The following is a 15,320-nucleotide window of genomic DNA, read 5'->3' on the forward strand; positions in this document are numbered from 1 at the left end:
AAAACTTCATAATTTAAGAAGAATTTAAAACTTAAAAATGTAAAACTTCTACAATTTTCAAAAGCAAAAGCAATTACAGGAAAATAAAATTTATTCAGAGGGATTGTTTGTGTTAACAAGTGTCTTCATGTGGTTTATCCAAGTTTAACCACCAAAGACTTTAAGAGCTGGCACACCTGAATAACACTGGTGATGATTTTTTTTTCATTATATCAAAGTCTGAGCTAAAAAAAAAAAAAAATGTATCAGCTAATGATGACAGCAGAGAGTGGCAGGGCTAAGGACCTAATACTCATTTCCCAGGGGCTGATGAAGAGTAATTAAATGTGGTTCCAAAACTAAATGAGGGAGGTCAGAGACTCTTTCCAACCTTACCTGATGGCTTCTACTCAAAGCTAAGAAGTATCAAGAAAAGTTCTGGGTGGTGACAGTACAAAAAGGAACTTGAGGAGAAGGAAAGAAAAAGTAGCACTCCTTACTTAATGTGTGGGAAAGATGATATGGGAAAATTCCTGAATTCCTCATCAAAGGCCAATTTCAGAGGGCAGCATAGGGAGTACAATATATACTTCCACCAAGAGTAATGGAGGACAGTGGGGAAAAGACTGTAATTGGGAAGGTAGGCATAGTTTAAGGCTGAAAAAAAAAAAAAAAGATAAAAGAAACCAGGAGTACAGAGAGGAACCTTCATACACCCAACAATAGTCCCACAGGTTGTGACCTGAAATTTTAACATCTAAAAAACCACCCAACCTGGAGAGGAAAAGAGAGGAAAGAGGCAGGGGATGTAGGAGGAGGTGATGGGAGAAAACACAGAGACCCCAGGCCATATAATCAGCAACAAAGTGATTGTGTGATGTCTCTTTTCTCAGTTGAATTAGATATGACCCACCGGTTCTAGTGGAAATCAATTTAAATCTATTTTCTTAATCCAAAAGTTCAACTAAATGGATTAGTGGTTACACTTGACAGGATTACGTGTTATAGCATAATTTATATATTTCAAATGAACAAAAAGTTAGTATCACTTATAGGATCTTAAGATAAATTGCTTTGAATGTGAGTTTCCTTTCTACAACTTTAAGGTCTACAAGACATATCTAGAAGATTTACTGCTGTGAAATGAAAACAGTTTAAATAGAATAGAGGGGGAGGGGTGCTCGTGTGGCTGAGGGAGTTTCATATGTTCTTTCAACACTCTTAGGTGCCAGAGCTCTTATAGGACAACTTTGATGCTATAGGAATTCTGCCATTTTGCTAGCAGATAAGGCTCTTGAGTTCATCACTCCATTAGAACTATTAACTCAATTCATATTATTGTTATAAATCTCACAAAGGGAAGGTGCTTCTGAGTATTTATGTCCACATTCTATTTTATGTTGAATATTCAGTTTTCATAAATTTTTCTTGGAGGCCGAATTAGCATCCCTGTCCATTTTGTGTCATGTGTGTCATCTTCTAGACCCCAGCTAACTGTGCCATCTCCTACTGTTTTCTGGTATTCTTTGAATTCTTCCAACATGAGGGGCTTCTATTCTCGAACTTGTAGGGGCTGCCATCTTGCATCGCTGTCCTCAAAGTCCAGCCAATCTATTTGTTTCTAGTGTATAAACTTAATAATGAGTTTGTGACCACCCAAAGCACTTAGTTTAACCCATTCCACAACTTGGATGGTACTCCTAAGATTAGCCATGTCACATTTAGATGCCAGTGGTCACAAAATAACATAACTGATATGCAGTTTTAGCAGTTGGTAAGAGGTTTTTTGGTTTCTTAATCTTTTTAAAAATTTCCTGAAGGAGAATGGTATGGGAGTCAAGTAGTGAAGTACTGGATAAACATTTGCTCTGGAATCAGATGGACTTTGACTCAAATAATGTTTTCTCCAACTGCATCACTTATAATCCAAATATGTGACATATGATCTTCAGTTTCCTTACCTACAAGTTAAAATCCAACTTGCATAAGTTTTGTCTATTGTTTAAAAAGATAACTACAAAAATATGATGCACTAGGTTAGAATCACGACAGTAAATAAAGTTAGAAAATTAAAATGATGGCAAAGGTTGGAAAGGGGACTTAAGTAACAACAAATGTTTTTGATTTCCTGCTACATAGGTTATATACATACATGGTCTATAGTTGACCATAGTGGCTGACTGTTCGTGGCCCTAATGAGAGCTTTAAGGACATCCTAGACATATAATAAACTAGGAGAAATTGTGGGAAAATGAGAGATTCTTAAATAAATATTTAGAATCTCCATTTATGCTTGACCTTTTAGGCATGTCTTAGAACTGTATTTTAACAAATGTGATCAGCTTCTGTGATTTGAATTTCCATAGGACTTCTTTCTGTACATGGCAAAGGTTTTTCAGAATTAAAGCTCTTGTAGACCAGGTAAAAGGAATCTTCCTTCTTTCAATAACCATTATTGTCCTCTATTACCCATAATAATTCATTATTTTGCTATTTGATAGAGGCAAAGGCAAAGTTACATCAGAGCCAGTCTTCTTTAAGGCTTCATATCCTTCCCCTAGCCTCCAGCTGTTTGACACAAGCGTGAAGTTCAATAAACAACAATTTAGAAAAAATATTCTATGCATCTTTTGCCAAGTTTCCACATTATATTTCAATAACTGACTGTCAAGAAAATGTCAAACAATAAACAGACATCTTCTTCAGAGGTGAAAATTGCCAAGGGTCCTTTTATTCACCTCCTTTAACATAATAAGTCTTGCATAGATTTCTTTCTCTCTCCCACAGAGGAGATTTTGTACTTTGTCCAGGAAGTTTAAGAGAATGATTATTTTCCCATGAAATGAGTCATTAAAAGGCACATAGCCATACTTAACTACATAAGTGTCAGCACTAGATTGACTACGATGAGGAATTTTACAAAGTTTTTCTGAAGATTATTTGTAGCCATAGGAGAAGAACATTAACACTGCTAAGTGTGTTGTATAGATGAGGAAAACTTAGTTCTTGCTAGTAAAACAGCAAATGTTCATGTTATTAAATGTATTGTACTTAAACTCCCTCATATATCACATTTTAAGTCCCCACTGAAAATTTTGTATGGTCAATATTAAATGTTCACACATTCAAATGAATACTAACATTATTTTCTCTGATTACAACTGAACTCTTTTTCCAAAAGAAATTATATAAACCCATGTTCCCCAATAAAAATTATTGTAGTGGGAATGTAAACGTGACAAGTAATACCCTGTATACTTTAAACTGCCTATGCTGCCACATTTTCCAGAATCCCTGGAAATTAAAATAAGTATATTTTCCTATGTATATATTGGATTTTGGCCCAAGATAACAATCATTTACTTCATTTCTATTCTTTCATATCCTGTGACCTTGATTTCAACATGGATCTCTCACTCTTAACTTTCTACTCTGTTTAGCCATACTCTAAATTTAAAGCCTAAATTTAGGTTATAATCAAGAATAGGAGTTAAACAATAGTTCCTACTTGGAGAGAGTAAAATGGGAACAGGGACTCTGGATTACTTACTTCTTTATTTTTTCATTAAAAATAATTGAAGTATAAATATCCTGGAGTAAAGCCCCATGAATCATCACAAAATGAAAAAACTCAGGAGACTATCATCAAGGTCAAGAAATACAATGTGACTTGTACTAAAGAAAATATCTCTTGGCCCTTCCCAACCACTGTCTCAGTTCTCTGCACTAAAGGTAACCAATATCATTCTGTAATGCCCAGGAATAGTTTTGAACCTTTTATAAGTACAGTCATACGATGTGTGTGTGTGTGTGTGTGTGTGTGTCTGTGTGTGTGTGTGTGTGTTTGCGGTATGCGGGCCTCTCACCACTGTGGCCTCTCTCGTTGCAGAGCACAGGCTCTGGACGTGCAGGCTCAGTGGCCATGGCTCACGGGCCCAGCCGCTCGCGGCATGTGGGATCTTCCCAGACCGGGGCACGAACCTGTGTCCCCTGCATTGGCAGGCGGACTCTCAAACACTGCGCCACTAGTGAAGCCCGTGTGTGTGTTTTAAGACAATTTTTTGAGTAGTTTTAGATGCATAGTAAAACTGAAAGGAAGGTATAGATATTTCCCATATACATTCTGAACTTACATATAAATAGCCTTCTCCAACATCCTCCACCAGAGTGCTACATGTGTTACAGCTAATGAACCTATATCAACACATCATCATCACCTGGAGTCCATAGTTTACAGTTTACTCTTGATGTAGTACACTCTATAGGTACAGACAAATTTATGACATCCAACCTCTGGCAACTACAGACCTTTTTACCATCTCCTCAGTTTTGCCTTTTCCAGCATATCATGTAATTGAAATCATACATTATGTAACATTTTCAGATTGGCTTTTTCACTTAGTAATATGCATTTGAGTTTTCTTCATGTTTTTCCATGGCTTAATAGCTCATTTCTTTTGAGTGCTGAATAATTTTCCATTGTCTGGATGTAACACAGTTTATTTTTCATTCATGTACTGAACGACATCTTCGTTGTTCCAAGTTTAGGCAATTACTTGCCTAAAGCTTCTATAAACATCCAGGTGTAGGTTTTCGTGTAGACATAAGTTTTCAGCTTTTTTGGGTAAATACCAAAGAGTGTGATTGCTAGATCATTTGGTAAGAATGTGTTTAGTTTTTTAAGAAATCAGAAACTGTCTTCCAAAGTGGCTGTACCAGTTTGCATTTCCCCCAGCAACGTAAGAGGGTTCCTATTGCTCCACATCTTCACCAGCATTTGATGCTGTCATTGTTCCAGATTTTGGCCATTCTAATATGTATGCAGTCGTGTCTCGGTGTTGTTTTAATTTGCCTTTTCCTGATGACATATCATGTGGAACATCTTTTCAAATGCATTTTTGCTATCTGCAGATCTTCCTTGGTGAGATGTCTGTTAAGATCTTTGGCTCATTTCTTAACTGGATTTTCTCATAATTAAGTTCTTGTATTTTTTGGATAAGAGTCTTTAGCAGATGTGTCTTTTGCAATATTTTCTTCTAGTCTGTGTCTTGTGTTCTTATTCTCTTGACATTGTATTTTGTAAAGCAGAGTTTTTAATTTTAATGAAGTTCAGCTTATCAAGTTTGTTCTCTCATGGACTGTGCCTTTACTGTTATATCTAAAAAGTCATAGCCACAGTCAAGGTCATCTAGATTTTCTTTTACGTTACATTCTAGGAGTTTTAAAGTTGTGACTTTTACATTTAGGTCTATGAGCTATTTTGAAGTACTTTTGGTGAAGAGTGTAAGGTCTGTGTCTAGATTCATTTCTTTTGCATGTGGATATACAGTTGTTCCCCCCAAAAATGTTGAGAATCTCATCTTTGTTCCATTGTATTGCCTTTGCTCCTTTGTCAAAGATCTGATGACTAAATGAATATTGGTCTATTTCTGAGCTTTCTATTCAGCCACATTGATCTATTTTTTCCTCAATACCACACTGTCTTGATTACTGTATCTTCATAGTAAGTCTTAAAGTTGAGTAGTGTAAATCCTCCAACTTTGTTCTTCTCCTTCTGTGTTGTGTTGGCTATTATGGTTCTTTTGCCTCTCCAAATAAATTTTAGAATCAATTTGTCCGTATTCACAAAATAACTTGTTAGGATTATTATTAGTATTTTATTTAATCAATAAATCAATTTGGGAAGAAATTACATCTTGACAATATTGTCTTTCTATCCATGAACATGAAATATTCCTCCAGTTATTTAGTTATTTGATTTAATTCATCAGAGTTTTGTAGTTTTCCTCATATAGACCTTGTACATATTTTGTTAGATTTATACCCAAGTACAGTATTTCATTTTTGGGGGGTGATAATGTAAATGTTGTTTCATTTTAAATTTCAAATTCTACGTGTTTATTGCTAGTATATAGAAAAGCAATTTGACTTTTCTATGTTAACCTTGTATCCTGCAGTCTTGCTACAATCACTTATTAGTCTCAGGAGATTTTTCTTTTTTTTTTTTTTTTTTGGCAGTACACAGGCCTCTCACTGTTGTGACCTCTCCCATTGCACAGGCTCTGGACGCACAGGTCCAGCAGCCATGGCTCACGGGCCCAGATGCTCTGCTGCATGTGGGATCTTCCCGGACCAGGGCATGAACCTGTGTCCCCTGCATCAGGGGACACTGTGCCACCAGGGAAGCCCCCCAGGAGATTGTTTTGGTAATATTTTCAGATTTCCTGCATAGATGATTATTTCATCTATATTAAAAAGGCAGTTTTACTTCTTCTTTCCCAATCTGTATATCTTTTATTTCTTTTTCATGTCTTATTACATTAGCTAGAATTTACAGCACAATGTTGAAAAGGAATGGTGAGAGGTGGCACCCTTGCCTTGTTCCTGATTTTAGTGGGAAAGCTTCAAGTTTCTCACCATTAAGTATGATGTTAGCTATAGGTCTTTTTGTGGAGATTCATTATCAACTTAAGGAAGTTCCCCTCTATTCCAAGTTTATTGAGAGTTTTTATTATGAATGGGTGCTTTTTCTTCACCTATTGATAATATAGTTTTTCTTTATAGCCTATTGATGATGATGGATTACATTAATTGATTTTCAAATGTTAAATGAGCCTTGCTTACCTCGGACAAATCCCACTTTGTCATCATGTAAAATTCTCTTCATACACTGTTGGATTTGATTTGCTACTATTTTGTTGAGGATTTTTGCATCAATATTCATATTCATAAGAGACATTGGTCTAAAGTTTCTTTTCTTGTAATGTCTTTGTGTGATTTTGGTATTAGGTCATGCTGGTCTCACAGAATGAATTAGGAAGTCCTATAAAGGTAGTAAATGTGTCCTTCTTTCTCTATAAGAGACTCTAGAGAACAGATATAATTTCTTCTTTAAATGTTTTATAGAGTTTACCAGTGAACTTGTCTGGGCCTGGTCTTTTCTGTTTTGGAAGGTTGTCAGTTATTGATTCAATTTGTTTAACAGATATAGTCCTATTCATATCATCTATTTCTTCCAGTGTGAGTTTTGGCAAATTGTATCTTCTAGTAATTGGTCCATTTCATCTAGGTCATCAAATTCTGTGGGCATAGATTTTTTCTTAGTATGTCCTTATTAACCTTTTAATTTCCATGGGATTTGTAGTGATTTTCTCTGATTTCCAGTGTTAGTAATCTTTGTCCTCTATCTTTTCTTCTTAGTTAACTTGGCTAGAGAATTATAGATTCTATTGATCTTTTCAAAGACCCAGGTTTTGGTTTCACTGATTTTTTTTTTCTATTGGTTTCCTGTTTTCAATTTCATTGATTTCTGTTCTACTTATTATTTCCTTTCTTCTGCTTCTTTTGGATTTAATATGCTTTTCTTTTTCTAGTTTCATGTGGCACAAATTTAGATTATTGATTTTAGATCTTTCTTCTTTTCTAATATATGTGATTCTTGCTATAAATTTCCCTTTAAACATTGTTTTTCTGCTACATCCCACAAATTTCAACAAGTTGTATTTTCATTTTAATTTAGCTCAAAATATCTTTTGATTTCTCTATACATAGCAGTAAAATAATCTTTGTAAAATATGAAAATTTAATCCTATCATTTACCTCCTTTAAACTCTTCAGTGGCTCCAAAGATAAAGTCCAAAATCCTTATCATGTCTTGCAAGACATATGGTATGATCTCTTCCAAAAACTCCTTATTGAAGTTCTTTACACAAAATATACTATGGTTATAATAGTACACAACATAAACCCAACTAGAGATCGTCACTTTTCTTGATTTATTCATCCACCTGACAAATACAGAATGCTAATCACATTAGAATATGGTAGTTCCATATGTATTTTCTCACTTAATCTTCAGAAAATTATTGGAAATATGTTCTATTCTTACATTTTTACATATGGTAAAGAGTGAAGCTCAGAGAAACTAAGAAATTCACTTAAAGTCAAACAACTATGAAATAATAGAAGTAGAAATAAAATTTGCAAATTGTTCTTCAAAACTCATTCTCCCATTTCCACAAAGGTCTCTAAAGTTGTAGTATAATGAAAAAAGATAAGGCAAGCAGATTGAATAGGATCAGAATTTTTGAAAATTCTGGCCTTCCCTTCAGATTACCTTGCCCACAACAAACTATACCTTTCTTAAGCAATTCAAGCAGAGATTACACAACTAGGAAATCTACACTTGGTATTAAAATTTTGCTATGTTATATACATATATTTGACAATGATTTACTCTCTGTGGGCATTCTGCATTCTTACACAATATTGTTATCAACATTGTACATACACTAGAGCATATATGTCCATACTCTTAGATAATCGATCAGAACAAGGGTTCTCTATCTCTAATAGGCCTCATTATTCCCACTATTGGACAACAGAAGAATTTTAGCTGGACACAGAACTGGCCACCTGGGAATACATTTTCCAGCCTCACTTGTAACTTGTGTGGCCATGTCACTAAATTCTCAATCATGGTATATGAGCAGAACTAATATGTACACCTTCCATATGACTTGTTTAAAAATAAATTGATTGCCCGGGATTTATTTCCCCTTCTTCCCATAAATCAGCAAATGGATACTGCAGCAATCTAAATTTAGCCATGAAGACAAAATCAGTACCCTAGGAAATCATACAGAAATATAGAATTAGCCTAGGCCACTAAATAGACCAGGCAGTACTTGAAAGGGAAACAAACTTATATATTTTTTACTTTGTTAAATAAAGTAGCTTAGCTTTTACCTTAACACATTTCCCAAAAGTCAAATTCAGGGCTATCTCATTATGTTTCAAGGAATCTGTATCATATTTAATGCACATTTAAACTGTTTTGTTTAAATCATACTTCCCTAACCATACATTTTTAATATGTTCTTCACATAGTGGTACTCAATATATATTTGTTGATATATTTGTTTTCATGTTTATGAAATTAACATAGAAAGGAGTTTATCACCTAGTTAAATTCTCTAAGGACTCACAGTTTGAATAAATAGTTGAACATTAAACTGCTGGTTAGCAATGTCTAGAGCTTTGACACTTTGGCACTTTGACACTTTGACACTTCTTCCTCTCTGTTTTCCAAAAGACAGACTGATTGTCTCATTTTTTCAATTCTTTGATTTATGGTGATTGATTCATCATTTAAAAATGCATGCCTAAGTAACAAAATTCAATGACAGGTTTCAGATCTGCAATTCTAGTAAAAATTTTAGTATGTAGGACTTCTCTTGTATTGGAGAGTCTGTGATAGTTTAAATTATCTTAGGTAATTGTCAATTACAGAATCATGCTGACTTTTCAAAGTATTTCTTAATAAATTAGTTAATATACATATCAAAACATAATCATTAAATAAGCACTAATTCAATAGAAATATGAGGTTTCTATGTAATTTTATATTTTCCAGTAGCTACATTAAAATGAAGTAAAAAAATAATAATGATAAAAATATATTTACTTAACCCAATATATTCAAAAAATTATTATTTAAGCTTGTAATCAATATAAAAATTATTAAGGAAAATTTTAGTTTTTTTTTTCCTATAAAGTCTTTAAAATATGGTGTCTATTTAACACTTATAGTACATCTCAATTTGTTTCTTTTTTCTTTTTTTTTTTTTTGCGGTACGCGGACCTCTCACTGTTGTGGCCTCTCCCATTGCGGAGCACAGGCTCCGGACGCGCAGGCTCAGTGGCCATGGCTCACGGGCCCAGCCGCTCCGCGGCATGTGGGATCTTCCCGGACTGGGGCACGAACCCGTGTCCCCTGCATCGGCAGGCAGACTCTCAAACACTGCGCCAGCAGGGAAGCCCGTACATCTCAATTTGGACTAAATTTTTATCAAAAATATTAATGTGTATACAGAGTTCATAAAATTTACACATGAACAATTAGATTAACAAGCTCAAATGATTCCAATCATATTTTTAAATATTTTAGTTTTAAAATTAAAATAAATACAAAATAAAATTAAAAATCTAGTTCCTTAGTTCCACTAGCCTCTTTTCAAGTACTCAATAGTCACATGTGGCTAGAAACTATTATGTTTTATAGTGTGGAATTTTTTGTTGACCATTTTCATGGAGATTGAAAATGTTCATAACTTATTGGTAAGAAAGTGCTCATATTTTTTAAAATGTATTTTGATATCACAGTTCAGGTATCTTGTTGTGCGAGCATTACTACATAGGGAATATTTCAAAAAATAAGAACTTTTATTCATTCCTACTTGTTATTATTTAGCCTTACTTAAGACTTTGGTCACTAAGATCCAACCACTAAGCCACAAACTATAGCCTGAAGATACTGATGGATTTCTAAGAATATTAAACTTGCTCTTAACTTGTCAAATTCTGATTAAATAGGTTTTGTATTTTTGCAAGGTCTATGGGTAGAGGATAGAAATTTCAATACTTCTTTTAATTTTTTTTTGTTTATCTAATATAATACAGTGGAAGATCATATGTATAAGAAATTTCCAGAAGAGCAATAAGATAAAATTATAGCCAATGGAACTGTTGCTTCAGCAGAGATAGAATAATAGGGGTCAGATTTACCTTCATGACTGAACTAACTAAAAAAATGGACAGAATATATTAAGAAGAAACAAAACAAAACAAAACATTGAAGATACCAGCTATCAGGCAACAAAGGACAGTAATCCACAAGAGATGGGAAACAAAAGAGGTGAGCTTTATGAGTGTCCAGCTTTCCGGCTGGAGAGAGTTTCCTGTCTGTGGCTCAGGGAGGGGGACCTAGGGAACTAAATACTTTCTCTGAGATGAAGAAAATTGTTATTCAGGGAAGACAAGGAGCTAGAGTTTCCAGAGTAGGGTACCAGAGAGGAAAGAACTCTTCAGAGAAAGAACTTCAGAGACAGCAGAGAAAATCTCTCATGTCTTAAGCTTTGTATACTGGTCAGCATATCTGTGAGAGGAAAAATACCCCAAACCCTGAATAAACAATGGAAAGGTTTAGAGCGAACAATCTTCTGAATTCTCACAGTATGTGAGATGGCTGGTTATAACAGGCAGAATGGAAAACTTCTTAATTGACAAAGGAACATTATGCAGAATAATCAGAATGGTTTTGCCTCAATAGTGAGACAAGTTATACCTAGACTAAATGCTGCTCTGTCTTTGTATAACAAAGATTAAAAGCAAGCCTTGAAGGATCAAAAGTTTCTAAACAATTTAAATGCATTGCCAAACAAAGTTCAAAATGTTTGTAGGACTTCAAAAACACCCAGTACTCAACAAGGTGAAATTCTCAAAGTCTAGTAACATATACAACATTTCCAGGCATGAAAAGAAGCAGGAAAATAGAACATTTACTGAAGAGATAAATCAGTAGATGGAAACCCAAACACAGGTATTAAAATTAGCAGAAAAGGGCATTAAAGCAGTTATTATACTTGCATTCCATATGTTCAGAAAGCTACCTGGAGACACAGATGGTATAAAAGAGACTCAAGTTGAAATTTTAGAGTTGAAAACTACAGTGTCTGAGATAGAAATAATATTTCAATAGAATTATTGAAATTTCTATCTCCTACCCATAGCAGTTACATAGCACCTGTCTTGTGACAAATACTTTACATAACAGCAGATTAGACATTGCAGAAGAAATAAAGAGAACTTGAAAACACAGCAACAGAAACTATTTATAATAAAATATACAGAGAAAAAGGAATGAATAAATGAAAAATGTATTAGTGAGTTTTGAGATAACTTTAAATGTCTGAATATATGTGTAATTATATTTCATAAAGGAGAGTGGGTGGGTCAGAAAATTATTTGAAGAAGAATGCCTGAATTTTTCCAAATTTGATGAACACTATAAATCACATATTAAAGAAACTCAATAAACCCTAGCACATTAAGGCACAGAATAATCAAAATGCCAATAACAAAAAGAAAGTCATAAAAATAGCCAGAGAAAAAGACACATTTTGTACAAAGGAACAAAAATAACAATGACAGATTTCTCTTCAGAAAATGATAACCCAAAGATAGCAGAGCCTCTTTAAAGTACTGAACAAAAATTAGTATTACTCTACATTTTGATACCCAGCAATAATATCTTTCAAAAACTAAAGCAAAATGAAGAGTTTTTATACATACAATGTCTGAATTTATCACCAGCAGACCAATGCTACAAGAAATTCTAAAGGAAGTCCATCAAGAAGATGGAAGAGGATACCATGGAGGTACCTGAACTGACAAAACTTTAGAATGATAACTATAAAGATAAGCATAAAAGTTTTTTTTTATTAGCATTTATAATATCTTTAAAGAATTATTGGTTATTTAAGGCAAAAATAATTACAATGTATTATGTGTTTTTTAACATATGAAAAAGTAACATGCATGACAATAATAACAAAATTCGGGAGGAAGAAATAGAAGTGTACTATCATAGAACTCTTATACTATATATTAAATTTTATAATATAACTTGAAAATATGTTATGGCAGGTTTAAGTTGTAAACCCACTGAAATACCATAAGAAAGAGTTATGGCTTATAAACCAGCATAGTAGATAAAAGGGATTCATAAAAATAATCAAAAAGAAGGTATACAAAAAGGAATAAAATAACAGATAATTAGTAAAAAAGAAGAGCAATATGGTAATTTAAACTCAACCATATCAATAAGTATATTAAAGTAACTGGTCTAAACAGCTCCAATTAAAAGGCAGATTTTAAGATTGGATTAAAGAAACAAGATTTTTTAAAAACCCACTTTAAATAAAATGAACTATACTTCACAGGAAATGAGTTGGGCTTCCCTTTATGAGAAAAAATAATATTACCTAAGAGTTACATAGCATTTGTCTTATGCCAAATATAGTATATATTAATGTTTATGATATTCTTATGAGGTAGACACAGTCATTATGCCCTCCTCCCTCTTTATTTTTAGATTAGGAAACTGAGGAATAGAGAAATGAGCCAAATTTTTAGGCTGTACAACACTGGCCCGGTATGGTCAACCAGTGGGAAGACTGCGGCAAAGTGATGTAAAGGTTATTTATAATGGGAGTGTGGCATGGACAGAGAGACAAGGCTCTTTTAACTGCTTCTGTAAGTAAGAATAATTGAAGGGTAGGACAAAAATCCGAACAGAAGTTTTAGAAAACTTTCTCTGTGTAATTCTGAGCAATCATTCCTCCTTCTCCCCAGAGTAGCTTATAAATATCTATACATTTCTGCAAGGGTTTTAGCATCAGAGTGGAGTGTCTTTGAATATACATCAGACAACAGTTCTTCCATATGGGACACCTGTTAATTTGCATTACACAAATACACTCTGAAAATACGTTATATGGATCACCGTGTCTAAAACAGTGCTATGTAAAATGTGGTCTACGAACTAGTATCAGTCATCAATATTTTTTTAAACAAGTCAATAACGATGTCAGTCCAAAATTTGAAAGTAATTTAATTTTACAGTGTTGTACAAAGTATTGATCTTGCAACAAATTGGAAAAACAAAAGAAACTAAAACAAAGAAACAAACACCTGATTCTTTCCATCAGAGAGTTTGAAAAGCCATGGACTGAAACTTTCCTTTGATTATCAGATTTCCCCTTTTCATGGTTTTCTTTTGTAGAAGTGCAGAAGAACCCTAGGCATTTTTGTTGTTGAACGTTAAAAAGACATGTCTCTGTAGACATTACAGTCAAATGGCTAGGTTCTTTTCCTATTAGTGGTTAAGAATAAGGACTTTGGAATCAAGCAATCCCAAATTTCAATCTCATCTCCACCACATAGTAGATATGTGAACTTAAACATGTCACTGAATTATGATGTGTCTTTGTTCAAATAATAACTACCATACCACTGTAAAGGTTATTTATTAAAATGAACTTTAAAATATGTGTAAAATGACAATGAAAACTCTTAAAAGTCCATTAAACTCTGTATTGATGTACAAATGTAATCTATGTGGTTATATTGGTTTGATACATGTCTCTAGTGCCCCCTAGGGAATCTTGGTCATCTTTTCTCATACAAGATTCTTCACTGTTGATCCAATCTCTAGATGATACTTTAAGTATCAATTCTTCAGGATTTAGGGTTTTTTTTTTTTTTTTTAAATAGTTATAAGGGTGGAAGAACTGGGACTCATAGCTACAATCTTCTTTTAGTTTTATCAAGCATCCTTTTATTTCCCATGACATCTAAATATTTCCGGTCGGTGAAGGGACAGGCACGAAAAAATAGATAAGCCACGTTCAAGTAAAGATTCATATTATATCTACAAGGACTTTTTTCTTACTCCACAAGACCATGCTTCTGAATCTAGACCTCACTGTCACACGCCATTTTTATTTATGAGGACCACTTTGAGGATGGAGGACATTCAGTTAAGGCTTAAGTGATCAACTAAGATAGTGATGAGCTATGTGTATTAGTTTCCTATTATTATTAATTTTAAAACATCTTTATTGGAGTATAATTGCTCCACAATGGTGTGTTAGTCTCTGCTTTCTAACAAAGTGAATCAGCTCTACATATACATACATCAAGATGTCTCCTCCCTCTCGCATATCCCTCCCACCCTCCCTATTCCTCCCCTCTAGGTGGTCACAAAGCACTGAGCTGATCTCCCTGTTATATGCGGTGGCTTCCCACTAGCTATCTATTTTACATTTGGTAGTGTATATATGTCCATGACTCTCTCTCACTTTGTCCGAGCTTACCCTTCCCCCTCCCCGTGTCCTCATGTCCATTCTGTACCTCTGAGGTTTTATTGCTGTCCTGTCGCTGTGTTCTTCAGAATTATATATATATATATATATATATATATATATATATATATATATATATATATATTTTGATTCCATATATATGTGTTAACATATGGTATTTGTTTTTCTCTTTCTGACTTACTTCACTCTGTATGACACACTCTAGGTCCACCCACCTCACTAAAAATAACTTAATATTGTTTCTTTTTATGGCTAAGTAATGTTCCATTGTATATATGTGCCACATCTTCTCTATCCATTCATCTGATAATGGACACTTAGGTTGCTTCCACGTCCTGACTATTATAAATAGAGCTGCAATGAACACTGTGGTACATGAGTTTCTGAATTATGGTTTTCTCAGGGTATATGCCCAGTAGTGGGATTGCTGGGTCATATGGTAGTTCTATTTGTAGTTTTTTTAAGGAACCTCCATACTGTTCTCCATAGTGGTTGTACCAATTAACATTCCCACCAACAGTGCAGGAGGGTTCCCTTTTCTCCACACCCTCTCCAGCATTTACTGTTTGTAGATTTGTTTATGATGGCCATTCTGACTGGTGTGAGGTGATACTT

At 34.0% G+C, this 15,320-nt stretch overlaps 1 long non-coding RNA gene and 1 pseudogene across 1 annotated transcript in view; both read right to left on the reverse strand.

The window, feature by feature from the left end:
• Positions 1-15,320, reverse strand: part of LOC132421070 (uncharacterized) — a 454,372-nt gene that overhangs the window by 39,360 nt on the left and 399,692 nt on the right. The window lies entirely within an intron of this gene.
• LOC132425413 (ubiquitin-conjugating enzyme E2 variant 1-like) lies at positions 1,088-1,559 on the reverse strand (annotated as a pseudogene).

Source organism: Delphinus delphis, chromosome 1 (genome assembly GCF_949987515.2).
Source record: "Delphinus delphis chromosome 1, mDelDel1.2, whole genome shotgun sequence".
Taxonomy (NCBI): domain Eukaryota; kingdom Metazoa; phylum Chordata; class Mammalia; order Artiodactyla; family Delphinidae; genus Delphinus; species Delphinus delphis.